Source organism: Columba livia, chromosome 9, assembly GCF_036013475.1.
Source record: "Columba livia isolate bColLiv1 breed racing homer chromosome 9, bColLiv1.pat.W.v2, whole genome shotgun sequence".
NCBI classification, from domain to species: Eukaryota; Metazoa; Chordata; class Aves; order Columbiformes; family Columbidae; genus Columba; species Columba livia.
Window position 1 is genome coordinate 3,719,304 of NC_088610.1, and position 15,719 is coordinate 3,735,022.

The window sequence follows — 15,719 nt, forward strand, 5'->3', positions numbered from 1 at the left end:
GCATCATTCACCTGCCCTTCAGCAGAACAGATTCTAACAACACTTCTTCCAGTACTGGAAGTAGCCACTATCAGAAGCAGAAGAACACCTGACTGATCAGTCTAGTCTTTGTAGATTTTGATTGGGGCAGAACTGAAAGAGAACAGAATGTATTGTTTAATAAAAGGATAACATTTTGAAATAACATATCCTTCATAAAATTCTGCAAACACCAGAGAAGAAACATTAGAGATGTGACTCCAAGTGTTCAAAAGAAGCAATGTGAGAGTTATTTAAATTCACTTTTTACTCAAAGCCATGTGAGAACTTTTATTTTTAATTATTACTACATACTAAAACTCTTTACCTCAACTAGGACTGTCCGTAGCTGAAGGGCTTGCTCAGTTGTTATATAATGGAATGGCTTACTTGCTATTTTATTCTGGAGTAGAATCCATTGAGATGGCATTTCCCATAATATAATGTCTGTCCCAGTTCCAGTTCTCCAGTCAAATCCAGGAGGAACAGCTCATGATGAAAACCTATAGTCTCTCAGATCACCTGTAATGACAAGAGAACACGTCAGCTCACAGGGCTCCATACACTCAGCCTATACACATGTCCAGGTCACTCCAGCACACAGAACAATTTATAAATAAAGAGAAATAAATCACTCCAAGCAGTGTGTGATGGTAATAAAGAATTAATAAATAATGATAAGCCACTGGTTAACTAATTGCTCCATTCATCAAAATTTTGCACATATGGACACATCCCTATATACATTTGTTTCTTCTGCCAGATGTGGGGCTGCTGTTTCAAAGTGGTCCTTTTCCTTCTTGCATTTTAGGAGCTGTTCAAGGTTCAAGCTTGTGAAGGACATAACAATGCAAACATCATGAAAAGGATGGTCTTTTATAGGGTATTTTCTAGTAAATTCATCAGTAAAAGAAGCTTAATAGTATACATTAAAGCATATAGGTGTCACAGTTCACTGTTTTGTAATTCCTGTGCAATATCAACCATGGTGTTTTCTTTACATTTGAGTCAAGTCAGTGCTAAGACATCTTTCTAAAGAGGCATTCAGGAGCGTGCATGCCCCACTAGCAGCTTTTGCAACAGTTAAACTGACATTTTCATTTAAATAAAACCTTTTGTTTTTCTGTGTTAAATGTGCTTTAATTTATCAGAGTTCGAATCCTTGAAACGCTAATGTAATCCATGAGTACTAACTTTAAACACAGGTACCTATGTTAAATATTCCTTTAGACACCTGATTTTATTGCATTCAAGCCTGAAAAGACTAGCTTTAGTTCCAAACTAATATGCCTCTAACCTGATTTTATAAAGGTGATTTATGAGATTAATTATGGTTTTAAAATAGCATGCACAAAGTGTACCTAATTAATCAATTGTTTTTTCTTTCATAACAGTCTACTTGTGCATTCTGCACAATACTTCCAAATCCATGTGCTGAATCTTACCTTTCAAGGATGCCATTATTTATACTGTGGAGTAAGCAACATTGCCACAAATAAACAGATCAAACTTTTCTTCCTCTCTTTTTTAACCAACAAAGAACATATAAAATAGCCAACTTTGGAATGTCTAGGCTATGAATAATTCTCTGCATACTTGCTTTTGGGTTTGAGTCTGAATGAAAGATCTGGTAGGAGACAAATGGTATTAAAAAAAAAAAGAGGAGACAGTTAAAGATGTGCTATTGGAATGTCTCCTGAGGTCGAATTTGTCTCCGTGGCTGGGTATTTCACAGATATAACGTAGCTTGATGACAGATCTTATCATTGCGGTGTCGAGCAGTCTTGCACCAAAGATTGCCGGGTGCATTTCACAGATCAGGCAGGACACGACTTGAAAGGAAATTTCCTCTCAGAATATTGTGGCAATATATTCTCTAAATTGCAAGTGTCTAACAAGATTTGTAGTTCAGTTACTAATAAAACCTTATTTTGAGTTTAAGAGCCTCTGGGCACTGCGTGAGCAGATGTGCAGACCCACAGCTGGGTCTGTGCACCTGCAGCTCAAAGCTCTGGCCAGCCGTGGATCTCATCACACTTCACCTGGTTCATGTTCTCAGGGAAGCAATCGCATCACTACTGTGAAAACAAGCCCACTTGTGCTTCTGCTAAAGAAGCTTGTCAGGCTAAATATTGTCTGGAGATTTTTAGTCACTAAATCTTCTAATACATTGTTCTGCTCTTCTGGCCTGAGGGAGCTTAAATTTTGAATGGTGTTTGATAACAAGTTTGCCTACGATACCAAAAGACTGATTTGAGGGCAAAGCAAATACCTTTGAGATCTATATGACAAACGCTCCCTAAGCACTAATGTTCACTAGTAAAAACCTTCCCTAACCATACCCCTATCTGTTAGAAAGAACCTTTCAAGTGGTCAGGCTAACTTTTGGCAATAAAAACAGATAGTTATTTCCTGCTCACCTTGTTATTCTCATGCTGAAGCCAGACAGATGTTGAACTGTAGGAAACTTTGTCTGTGAATGACCTGAAGGCCTGGAGAGCAAAAAATTAAATAATAAATACGAAATCTTGCTCCCTGCTTAAGCAGTGATACCTCTTGACATAAACCCTGGCCCTTTTCTTCCTCCCTGTACAATATTTTATTTTCAGCTGTGAAGCTGTACTCTGCTGTAGTTAAAATGTTAAGTCTTCACCCCTACTAGGACAAGCAAAACTTGTGTTTCTGAACAGTAGTTCTAGGAGGAACAGGAATAGGAGGAATGTGTAGCAGAAAACAGCAAAAGAATCATTAGAGTATGGAAATGATTGTACAGTGTGAAGGTTTGTGAGAGCACGTAAGTAAAATTGGAGATCTGCTTTGGAACTGTGCCCACTGCTAGCTGGACCAGTGCTGAAGTCTGCTGACATTGCTAGGGCTCAAAACATTGCTCTGGTCCATTGCGGTTAGACATGAATATTTATCCATGAAAAAGCAAAACATTTAAGTTAAATTATTCAAGGTAAAGTCAGTTATGGTCACCTTTTTCACTCTAGATGAGCATATGCCTCCACTGCAAAGTTAAGGGCAGGCAGAGCTGAAGCTGAGAAAGAAGAGACTGTAGAGTTTCTCACTAAAAACAAAGGCTCATCTCTTTCCACTCCAGTTAAGCATCCCACACAGATTCTGCATAAAACACTCAAATTACAGTTGTCATGTTAGTATAAGAATATGGCCAGATGTGAATTTAAAAGAGGATTCATTCATTCTTCATTTTAGACATAACAGTTCGTTTCTGCAATGTGGCCCTTTGCAACATCTATTTTTAAAATGGTTTAAAATTTGAGAGGAACATGAGATAAGAACACGTCCTTTGAAGCTGGTGAACATTTACCATGAACCCAGAGATAAATTTCACAAGAATCCCTAATTAGACTTGGTGTCCTTGATCTCAACAATCTTCAAGTTCAGTCATAGTTCATGTATAGTCACCATTTGTTGTCTTAAACCCATCTTATTACCATGGTGTTACGATTTCTGAGACATCATGCTACAAGATCTCTAGAAGTTATTTAAATGTGAGCTCAGTGAAGAAAAAAATAGGGACATTAATTCAAAGATCAGCACACTGTATTTAACCTGTAAAACTCTATGAACACACGCAACTTTGCTTTTGATTTCACACAACATACTTTCAACCTGCTGAAATTTAAGAAAAATTATTAAAGTCAACTAAATATCCTGAATAGCTGGTAGGTATAGAGCTGAATTTCTACTAGTATTTTTTGGTGCAAATTGAAATATTAAGTACATCACAGAAATTCCTGAATTTACACTTTCAAAAATCAATTTTTCTATGCAATTCAAATTTTAATTAAAATCTGCATGCTTTTAGTAATTAAAAAAAAATAAAAATCAACCAACAGGAAGGAAAGTTGAACATCAGTTATTCTTCCAGACGTGATCATATCAATCTAAATATAAATTAATACCTTTAAATTCCACCAAAAAAAAGTATGAAATAAAAGATCATTTTAGCTGTTCACAGCCATGGTGCAGCTTCAATGAAGTTACACTATACAGTTTAGAAAACCATGTCCTTTCCACATAGCATCCTCCATAATTTGTTCCTAATGAACTTCTGAGACATCTGCATAAATTACTAGCTGTGTAAACAACTCTGGTTTACAGCATATTCTTTTGCAAGTATATATAATTATTCCCCGTGCATTCGTGAGTTGATATTTGAGAACCTGTCTGGGAAAGTAATAGATAATTTATTTCATAATAGCCAAATATGCTAGATATAAAAGATTTTACATTCCCTTCTATTTAATGACACCATAAATTAGAATTTGGGTCCCTATATCTCTAGAGTTCAATTAAACCAGATGTTTGAAAAACAGATAGTAAAATACTTTTACTCATGCAACATTCAATAACATTTTCCAGTAGGTAATTTCTCTAAGACTCTATGCGTTGCATACTAAACTTTTTCTCTTCGTTTAACACTTGTGCCTTGAACACAGCTTGTATGTGGGGTACAGTTTCTCTGTATTAGATACAAGAGAGCCTACAAAATTTCATTCTGCTAATACTCAGAGAGGAGTACATTTTCATAGTTCAATATATCTACTATCTTCAGTGTATATGAGCATTTCACAGAATCACTGAATGTCAGGGATTGGAAGGGACCTCAAAGGCTCATCCAGTGCAATCCCCCCCCCAGAGCAGGAACACCCAGATGAGGTTGCACAGGAAGGTGTCCAGGTGGGTCTGAATGTCTCCAGAGTAGGAGACTCCACAACCTCCCTGGGCAGCCTGGGCCAGGCTCTGCCACCCTCACTGAGAAGAAGTTTCTTCTCAAATTTAAGTGGAACCTCTTGTGTTCCACTTTGAACCCATTACCCCTTGTCTTATCATTGATTGTCACCAAGAAGAGCCTGGCTCCATCCTCCTGACACTCACCCTTTATATATTTGTAAACATTAATGAGGTCACCCCTCAGTCTCCTCTTCTCCAAGCCCCAGAGCCCCAGCTCCCTCAGCCTTTCCTCACACGGGAGATGCTCCACTCCCTTCAGCATCTTTGTTGCCCTGCGCTGGACTCTCTCCAGCAGTTCCCTGTCCTTCTGGAACTGAGGGGCCACAACTGGACACAATATTCCAGATGTGGTCTCACCAGGGCAGAGTAGAGGGGCAGGAGAACCTCTCTGACCTACTGACCACCCCCCTTCTAATCCACCCTAGGATGACACTGGCCTTCCTGGCCACAAGGGCCCAGTGCTGGCTCACGGTCATCCTGCTGTCCACCAGGACCCCCAGGTCCCTTTCCCCTATGCTGCTCTCTAATAGGTCATTTCCCAACTTATACTGGATCCTGGGGTTGTTCCTACCCAGATGCAAGACTCTACACTTGCCCTTGTTATATTTCATTAAATTTTTCCCTGCCCAACTCTCCAGCCTGTCCAGGTCCCTGGATGGCAGCACAGCCTTCTGGCGTGTCAGCCACTCCTCCCAGCGTGGTGACATCAGCAAACTTGCTGATAGTGCACTCTATTCCCTCGTCCAAATCATTGATGAATATATTGAATAATACAAGGCCCCAGTACTGACCCTTGAGGCACTCCACTAGATACAGACCTCCAACTGGACTCTGCCCCATTGACCACAACTCTCTGGCTTCTTCCCTTCAGCCAGTTTGCAGTCCACCTCACTACCCAATCATCCAGACCGCACTCCCTCAGTTTAGCTGTGAGGATGCTGTGGGAGACTCTGTCAAATGCCTTTCTTTAAATATTGATGCAAATAAAGAAACAATTGCATCCATAACACGATAAATAAGATATCCATATTCAAAATATGAACTTCAATGCTGTTTGGTTTTTTTTTTACTTTTTTTTTGTTTCCCCCCCCCGATATCCTTGTTTCTGGTAACTTAATGTATGTTTCAGCAGGTTTCTGTGGGAATTAATCTTCCACCTTTCCCCTGAATTAATAAGCATCTCAATTGCATGTGAAATGTTACACTGCATTAGCATGACAGTATGATCAATAAATGACCAATCCAGTCAACATTTGGAGAGACCTTGTAGAATGTGGGGTCATGCCTGATGAGAATAAAATAGCAGAAGTGTCACCAGGCAATCGCCGTGATTTGACAATAATTAGGATATTGCATTTAGTTAGACAGGAGTCTTAACAACTCAGCTGCGCTAGTAAACTGCTTGTTTAACGTAAATATCACAGGTTTGAAAAGTAGCATTGATCAATCCCTTCTAAATAAGACAAAGTCAAATTTTCTCCTGAAGATTCTAATGGCAGTTTCATAATTTCACATGATGGCCATCTCTTTGAAGCAGTACTCATTTTTACTTTCATTAATTCGGACAGTCACCAGTTTATCAATAATGAATATAAACTACATTTTCCAACAGGACACTAAGCAGCTGTACCCAAAAGAGCAGCCACTACCCTTGCGACCACAGCTCAGATCTTGATTCCCATATATCACAGCTTTAAGCAAGTCTGACCAAGTTAGAAGCAACTGTTTGCTTAGGAAGGACTGAAATAATAATGATGAGCCTTTGCTTAAGGAAGCCTTTGGAAAAACAAAAAGACCACATCCCAATCTTCTGATTTTGATGTCTACATAACTCTATTATTCACCTCTAACAGCTTTAAAACTGTAGATGTTGGTGATTTCACTAAACAAAATTCAGATATGTCACCTTGTAACTTACCAAGAATCACATCTTTGTTAAATAATAATCCTGTTTTCTTTCCCTTCCATGCATATGTTTCATCTATACCCTACAATAAATGTATGACTTGTTCTTCTTACGTTTCTTTCATGGCTTGATCCAGTAAGGGCTCCACATCAACAATTCCTCTACTCAGACATGTCAGAGCTTTAATTTTGTTGTAGCTATTGCGATATTTTATAACATTTACTTGCTAATTTGTCTCCTAATAACCATACAAGCCATTCTTGAAAAGCTGGATCTGGATTTTGCACAGACCATACCTGAAAGCAAGATGTAGGCACAAGGTCTAAGGCAGATTGGGGTTATTTTCTCTCCACTTGTGAGTCAAGAGCTCTGACTGTGACCAGGGTGACAAGTGCCATTGAACCACACTCCTGTCAAGGCTGTAGGCTCTGGGTATGTCCTCCGGCACCACGGGGTTTTCCATCCAGTGATGTGATAAAATCTCCTACACAGAACAAATCAAATATAATAGCCAGATTTTTTGCAATGTGCTGAATTATCTTAACTCTACTGGCCTCTCTGGATTTATTCCTGTTAGACGTGGGCAGTAAGTGACCCTAAAGTCTTATTCTAGACTAAAATTAATTATTTCAGTCATATCAGATATATTAGTATTTTGTGCAGTAAGCTCTCACACATTAGTTGATAAATAGGTAAAGCTTGTGACACTATCTGATATAATTTAAATTCTCAGATAATACAGAAACCAAACTAAATATTTATGAATTCCCAGTGAAAAATGAGAAAGGCCAGGCAGAGCACTATGGAGCACTATCATCACTTTGAAATTGATGATAGTAACCATAACAAACATTTTTCCTTACAGAATTATTTGTGTTCCAAGTGATGGTCCAAATATTACTTCCATCATGAATGTCAATCAACATCTAGAGAGTTAGTCCTTCGCTAATCAAATTCCTTGGTACTGATATTTTTATTACACTAATTTCAGTGGAACAAAAATAGGACCTGTCTCATAGAAATAAAAAATGCCTCTATATTGAAAATTATTCCATTGCTTCCCACTTCAAAAGCAAAACTTAATTTTCTATTTATAGAGTCAATTACATTTTCTGTGTTGTTGGAGAGATTTCTGTAAGCCGGCCTTTGTCTGTCATCAAAAATCATCGTCTCAAAGCTGCTGGATGACTGTTAAGGACTAGAGAGAACAGTATACATCAAAACATTAAATAAAATAATCAGATTCAATGTTCTGACAAGAGGTGGGTGAAATTGGAAAAGACGACAGCTGCCACAGATATTCACTTATACTGCATTTTAGAAATGGTATTTAGAAGACAGTTTTCTCAGTGCTTCTCAGGACCACAAGTCTTTCTTAAAAGCGCTGAAGTTTTAAAGATGTGATTGAGACAAATAGGACATGGACCCTGCCTCTATTAAGCCTCAAACTGTCATTAGTAAGAGAAGCTCAGGTGCTTTATGTTTACCATGCTAAGCATCCATATCATACAACTGTTTATTTTTCAGTTTGTGATAGCTCAGTTATGGTCTCTTGAAATGAAAATTCTTCTTTAAAATTATCCTGGTTTAGAGTATTTTCTGGGTGGTGTTCAACAAGATTTTATTGTTTTTCTTGTTTTATAGAACATATATTGAAACCCAAGAACAGAAAAAAAAAAATATGGTTAATTTCCATTGTATTTTAAAACCATGTTCACAAATTGGTAATTCATTTAACAAGTGCATAGTGCATCAGGTATGTGTTGTGCTTCTGTAGCAGAGCTTGCAGTGAAATATTCATGCAGACTGCAAACCCTGGTGGCAGAGGGCACAAACAGTGACTCAAAGAGTTCCAAAGCTCGACTGAAGCAAATTGAAACTAGGAGTTTCATTAAAAGCTGAATTTCTTGTTTTCACTCCAGGCTTATATTAAAAGAAATAAAAGTTTCTACAAACAAAGTTCTAAAACAGTTACATTTTCAAATAATGTCATGAGTACAAACTGAAAGGAAAAAAAAAGAAACCTATAATGAGTAATAAGCAGATGACTAGCAATTAATTGACTAGTATTTGAAGCAGGGTGATTTATGAAGGAAGAAATATGACCTCTTCATCGCACTAACAATATTCTGATTTCCCAGGGCATAAATGAAGCTGAAATGTGAATCTGTCTGTATCAGGCTGGTGATACAGTTTACACATTTGGTGTGGCACTTACTTGTTTTGCTTCTGTATCATAACTTCATTTTCTCCCCATCATCACCTGTCTTGAAATAAAAGAAGTATATATCAGACTTTGAGTCTACAAAGAACTGATAACTTATAGCTGAAGCTAAGAGATAAAAGATTTAAAAGACATTTGTGCTAAACATCTGGTTAGCAGATGCTTTAGGGAAAAAGATTAGGCTGGAGGGATTTTTTCCCAATGGAGTCAAACAAAGTGTTATAACAAAGAAACTACACACAGGAACTTTGTTTAATGGAGAAGATTTTCCTTCCTTCTGCTCTAGTAAAAGGTTTAAAGATAACCAATTCATGACTTTATAATTATGAGTTTTTACAAATTGTATTAATAAAAGTATGAAACAGAATTTAGAAAACGGTCAGATTAACAGTATTTGAAAAGAGGGAGCTAATGTTCAAATCTCAGGTGGTGATGGAGTTCTCTCATTCTTCTTTTCAATATACAGCCTTTATGCTAAAAACTGCTTAACTTCTAAGTGAACAGAAGCTTATCTGAAAATAATATAATTATCATCTATATTATTAATTAGTCCTATATATATAATGCATATAGAGAAAACAGAATTTATATAACAGGGATGTTATTAGTGACTATATTTTATAGGAATCAATGAAGAAGTCACACAGTAATGTTGAAATCCATGCACTTTTCCCTTTTAGAAAAGGATAAATAGGTTTTGATGGTTTGAGAGTATCTAAACGTTATGTTACTGAGAGTACCCATGTAGAGATATTGTATTTTCAGGTAACAGAAAACTAACATCATCCTATTTTCATCAGGTACTCGGAATGACATATATACTCATACAACTACATACGTATGTATACAGACATACACAAAATGTATGTGTAATTAATATAAGAGTATTAGCAAGGAGAAGTTATGGCTTCATAAGTAAGTAAGTTTAGAATCATGTACCAAATACCCAATCTGTACCTTCAGCATAAATATATGTAAATACAAACTAATCTAAATGAAACTTGGTTTAACTTAACAAGAACTGTCACACTGCAGGTTTTTTGTCTCTCAGGAGTCTTAGGAGACAGGTCATTCCCTTCTGCCTTCACGGCAGCTCTTCCCCACCTGCTTGTCAACTGTAGTAAATGGCACCAAGATGGAAAACAACGTTACCATCATTTGTCACCGCAGAAGACATCCTTCTGTCCTTCATCGTCTCGTTCTGAAAGAACAGGTTATCTCTCTCTCTTCTGTCACTCATGTGAAAGACAACTATTCTTCTTTTTGGTACCTTTGTAAATTTTTTGCTCTACTAACAATTTCCAAAGTATTAAAATCTACTGCTGTTTGTACCCTTCCTTTATCCCTTTGCTCTGGCAACTGATTTTACATCCATTTAAATGGCATTTTGGGGAACAACAATAACAGAAAAGTATGCCCAGGCATCAAACAAACAGCACTGAAGTCTCTAGACCAAATGTTCATGGAGCCAGGAGTGGCTTCATGTTTTAGAATGACCAAAACATCCGTGTTCAGCTGGAAAGTTCCCTACATAAGAAGCAAGTTTTCACGTTTACTCTAGATATTACAATCCAGCTGCATGAACACCTTTTGTATGGACTTCAGTGAGCAGCTCTCAAGGGTGACTGCCTGGAATTCAGAAAGGAAACACAGAATCACAGAATGGCTGGGGTTGGATGGGACCTCTGGAGATCATCCAGTGCAACTCACCTGCTAAAGCAGGTTCACCAGAGCAGATCACACAGGAATGTGTCCAGGCAGGTTTTGAATGGTTCACGATTCATTCAGCAACAGAACCCCTTTTCAACAGTGGCCAAAGAAATGTTCAGAGAAAAACTCAGGGCTCCCATAACATATGGTTGTAATAAGTATAACATAACCCTTTCTAACTGCGTAGAACACACCCCAAACAGAAATACTTTCCTGACCTTCGTTAGTTATCTGTGCACTGAAGCACAGCCAAGATATGATTCTCAGCAGTCAGGGCTACAGCCCTTCAGGGGTCACAAATGGAAACCAAGGGAGTCGCAAGAAAATTGTGTTCTCCCTGTTTGTTGTCAATCCTGATTTGCTAAGACATTAAACATCCAGCCTACAGATTCAGTGTATTTAGTTTTCATCACATATCTTCTCTAGAGATAAAATTTCTCTTATGCAGAGTATGTGCTCCCTACCATCCCTCCCAAACCTCTCTGTGTTGTTGTTTATTCATTTTCACATCAAGAGTAGAAGTACTAAGGGAGAATATGTGTTTTGACTCAGGGTGAACAGTCACCAAATGTGGACAAGTTCACACTGAGTTCTGCCCTGTTTCATCACCCAAAGTAGGACAAGTAGTCAAAAAAAAGATGAGACCCTATTCACATTCATACAGTTTTGATATAATGTTGGTGCCTCATTGTTTTAGTCTTTCTGCATTGTAACGTTGCTTTAAAAATCTACGAGACTGCGGTGGAGGCAAATCTGTAACATTCATGCTATAGGGATTTTTGAAGTGTATTATGTGTTAGCCTTATAACCATGAACATGTTAGTAATGGAATTAAATCCTCCTGTTGCAATGAGCTTTTGTATTTGTTACATGTGCAATTTGTAGAAACCTAGCCTAGTCTGTTACAGAAGCAATGAAATAAAATGCTTTTCCAAATTAAATATTCCCTAATCCTCTAGTCTAGTTGCACATTTTAATTACGAATCTAATGAACTGTAACTGTGACATCAGAATTCTCATGTAACACCAAGAATTTGAATTTAATTTAAAAAAAAATTACCCTAAGCAGATATGTTTAATGATTATAGTGCAATTAAAATATTCAATCAAGCTTGCATAAAATACATAATCTTAGGATGTATTTACACAATGTTCTCTTTGTTTAACTAGAAACTATACTAGTTTCTAACATTGTACTAGAAAACTGGCTGAGAAGCTCTCCTACCTGCACCATGAACTTTTCTGTAACGACTTTGCTGCAGCATCTTGACTGATATTTCCACGAGCAAAGTAGATTCCAGTTTGAACTTCTAATTGCAACACCATGGGAGTCTCTCTTTATTTTTCCCCATCTTAGAATGTCTTCTTGGCTTTGCCTTTTTCATGTTTAATATCTCCTGCATAAGCCATTGAGAAATGACTGACAGTTCAATTTGGGCTGAACTTGCACTATATACAAGTGTATTTGTAGCATAAATATTGGGAGAAAGGGGAGGGAAAATTAAAAAAAATACTGCCTTGGACAAATTTAAACAGATTTTGCATTGGAAAAAAAACCCGCAAATAAAATTTAGTTGAAACAGAAGACTATGCAGGTCCTGTACATATTGTAGGCAAGGAGAGAAGGAGAGTTTGGTGCCGTTTAATCAGGATTTGGGTTTCCTTTCTTCTCTTCAGCTCATGGTCAGAATAGCATTTTCAGATATTTCTATAAAAAATGCCGAGGGTACCCTGGAGATGTGAGGGAGGGATCAAACAGTAACATTTCAATGAACAAAAGGTAGATTTTCACACACATTCCATAGACTGTATATAATCTCTAGCAGTGCAACTCACCGTTTCATCTCTGTCTTCCCTTTGAATTCTTTGCAAAGGGACCTCTTTTAACGTCCATATTTCCTCGAAGGATGATCATCACAAGCTTCCAAAAAGTAGTCAAGGACATCATGGTAGCATAGAAAAGCTGATTAAGACAGAATCAGCTCCTTCAGCCAACCTGCAGAAAACACGCTTGTACTGCATGAGTTCTTTATCAAATCCTTTCTGTTTAGATCAAATGCTTTAGAGTATTAAAAGTGTCAAGTCTCTAAAGATGCAAACTTAGATGAAACTCAAATCACCCATCTTCATGGGAAATTAACTCACAGTTGCCAAGATTTTGGTAACCTGTACAATATTCAAAGAAATGAAGGGGACTTGAAGAAAATCCTACCTCCTACTACCACACACAATTTGTTTTATTCTCTCTTTCTTGATTAAAAATATCTCTGCAACCAAATGTGTGTGTATATATATCTATACATATATATAGCATTGTACAGAAACACACAAAGGATTGAACCTTGATAAATGAGAGATTCACAAACTTTGCCATGCTTGTAATGTTCCAATATCTGTGATAGGGAAAACACAGAAAGTTTAGAATTCATGCATATTTGGGGAATGTAGTTTATCACACCAGGTTGAGAGAAAGAAATCAGGCCATAAATATAAGATGATAAACAGTAAATTAAACCCACCGATTAAAGAGAAAATTAAAATGTGGAGAAAAAAAGTATAATAATATAGCTTTAGGTGACAAAAATGCCAATACATTCTTAGTACTTCTGCAAGGACCATCTTCCAAATTAGAAAGCAGAGTAAAATCAATATTTTCATTATGCCATTCCCTACTAAGCATCAGTAAATACAGATCCAATAACTGATAGCGTTGGCTTACGCCGTTTATACAGGTTAAATGAAAAATGTAAATGACGGAAAAAATGAAGAATTTATTCCTAACATATTATGGCTGTTTCTGAGTTCATCAACTTTTTAATGGAAATAATAAAAATAATACAAATTCATAGTTTTTAAAAAAAAAAAGTATTTTTCCTGCTTTTAGCCATAGTTTTTTGATTTTAACAATGAAAAATATAATAGTAACAAGAAGAAGATATGAGACTTTAGGTTAGAAGAAAATGTAAATATATTAGGTTGAAGTCCATTTGAAATTACAAAAACCTTCGTTTGATTGTCTTTTTTAGGAATTTGACGAGTTTGCTTTCCATTTTGTATTATTGCAGAACACACATGATCATTTATAACCTTTTGTTTGTGAAAAATTGGTTACTATATGGACTCTCTCCTCTCTCCAAGACTAAGAACTAATTATTGTGTCATTAATGTTTTAATAACGAGTTCATAAATACTTTTAAAACCTGGTCCTTAGACTTCAAAAACACTCAAGTGCTTTTAAAGTAAACCACTCCAGCTGCACTTATGAAATGTTTTTCACACAATTCACATTCAACTTCTTTCCTTTTTCATTTTTATAACAGATTAGAATAACATTCATTTCATATCTGCCATATACTTCTATAAAAATCCAGATTTGATCTTAGTCTCAGGTTTTGCCTTTCTGTGCTGATTATTTTATCTGACAGTTTTAGCAATGCAAAGAGCACATCATGGCAACCAGAGCAATAAATTACACAGAAGTAGGAATAGTCAGCCTAATTTGTTAAAAAATATCTGATCAACTCAGCAATTTTTCTGCATATGTTCAAAATAACGGCTCACGGATTCACATAAATATTATCAGAAGGACTGAAAGAAAAGTGAAGAAATGTCACACAAACTCTGTAGAAAAGAAGAACCAGAGTAAAAGGCATTAACTCAAGAATCTGCATTCTCTAAATGTAAGACAGATATAGAAATATCTCCTAACATATTGTATATAATGTGGGAAGGAAACCTAAGATGAATTTCTTTTTGCTTTTATTGTAATGTTAGCATTAAAATCTGATGCAATAGTAGCTGTGCAATTATTTCCATTTCTTTTTCCTGCAACAGCTTGGAATAACCCTTTGTGATCCAAGATAAAATACCATGGAAAACAGAATTCTGAGAAGCTTTGTCCAGCTGAAAGGCTACGTTGATAATTTGGCAGTTATAAAAAAATCTGTAAGGGCAAAATCCCCATTTCTGCAGGTGACATCTGGAGGCTGGAGGGAAAACAAAGTGCACCCCTGGAGTGATGCCAAAGCTGACCTGGTGCTTCCACAGCTGCAAGAGGCTGCAAATGGCCACCCAAGAGGGGCCATTTTGTTCTCAGCATCCAACAAGAACAGCAGCGATTTCCCTTCATGGCTGCTGGGGAAAGCAACGAGATGAATCAAAATCAGGAAACACAAATAGGTGGGTTAGAAAAATGAAGATGTAAAATGCAAATCTGCTATGTTCAGGGAGTAACTGAAGCAAAATGAAACAATACCAAGTGTCAAGAAATTCCACATCCTCGTGGCCTCAATTCCATCTGCAGATAGAGCTGAATAACCCCGCTAATTTCACTAAGTCATCGTTGGCACAGCCAAGAGCAAAGCGCGCTCCTTTGTCTTTTTTGGCCTCCTAGAGAGAAATGACTTTGATATGTAACTAATTAAAGTGCAGAGGGCACTTTTGGGGTAAGTCTTGCAATGGTGGGAGATAACTGGAGACCTGTTCTCTTTGCATGCAGGAGAATAGAACTTGCTAGCCCTTATTTAAGGCAATAATGAACTCTTTGATCTCTTTAATCACATAATCCAGAGAAAATTATTCTTGACCACTTAAAGAACAAGTTCTAAATGAGTAATAGTCAACTGTAAAAGACTTGTTTTAACCTGATTTGCCCTAGAGACACTGTGCTTTTAGCTTGGAAAGTATTTTTAACCAAAAAATTCAATTCATTTTCATTCTAATTTGTTCTATCTCTTTTTCATTAGCTGGTTGCTTGATTTTTATAATACTAAAAGTGACTTCAACAGAGGTTTAACCAGAAACTTAAACAACTGGGATGAATTCTTTCAACTGGACCTTAAGCTAATTATGCTCTTCTAATTGAGATAGATAGATAGATATAGATAGATAGATAGATATAGTCCAGTCTCCTAAAGCAAGTAATACACTTGGACATGAAGGAACAGATTTGAAACTATAACTACAAACTGAGGCTTTAGAAATAGAGAGCAATAGTATTTAGATGGAAACTGTATTTGAGGAAGTAGAGTCCCACAGTCTTGCCTCTAACAGAAGGAAATCAATGTCTGTTAGAAGCAGCAATGGCAGGGGCTGATGAAG

The 15,719-nt window shown here is 36.9% G+C and overlaps 1 long non-coding RNA gene across 1 annotated transcript in view; it reads right to left on the reverse strand.

Annotated features, from left to right (window-relative positions):
- Positions 1–305: 305 nt before the first annotated feature.
- LOC110355043 (uncharacterized) overlaps positions 306–15,719 on the reverse strand; it is a 34,167-nt gene continuing 18,753 nt past the window's right edge. The window contains exons 4-9 of the long non-coding RNA XR_010474506.1: positions 12,456–12,615; positions 11,845–12,016; positions 8,904–8,952; positions 6,982–7,169; positions 2,439–2,510; positions 306–540 (exon numbers count right to left, since the gene is read on the reverse strand). This is a non-coding gene — a long non-coding RNA (uncharacterized LOC110355043). The remainder of the gene's footprint in view (positions 541–2,438; positions 2,511–6,981; positions 7,170–8,903; positions 8,953–11,844; positions 12,017–12,455; positions 12,616–15,719) is intronic.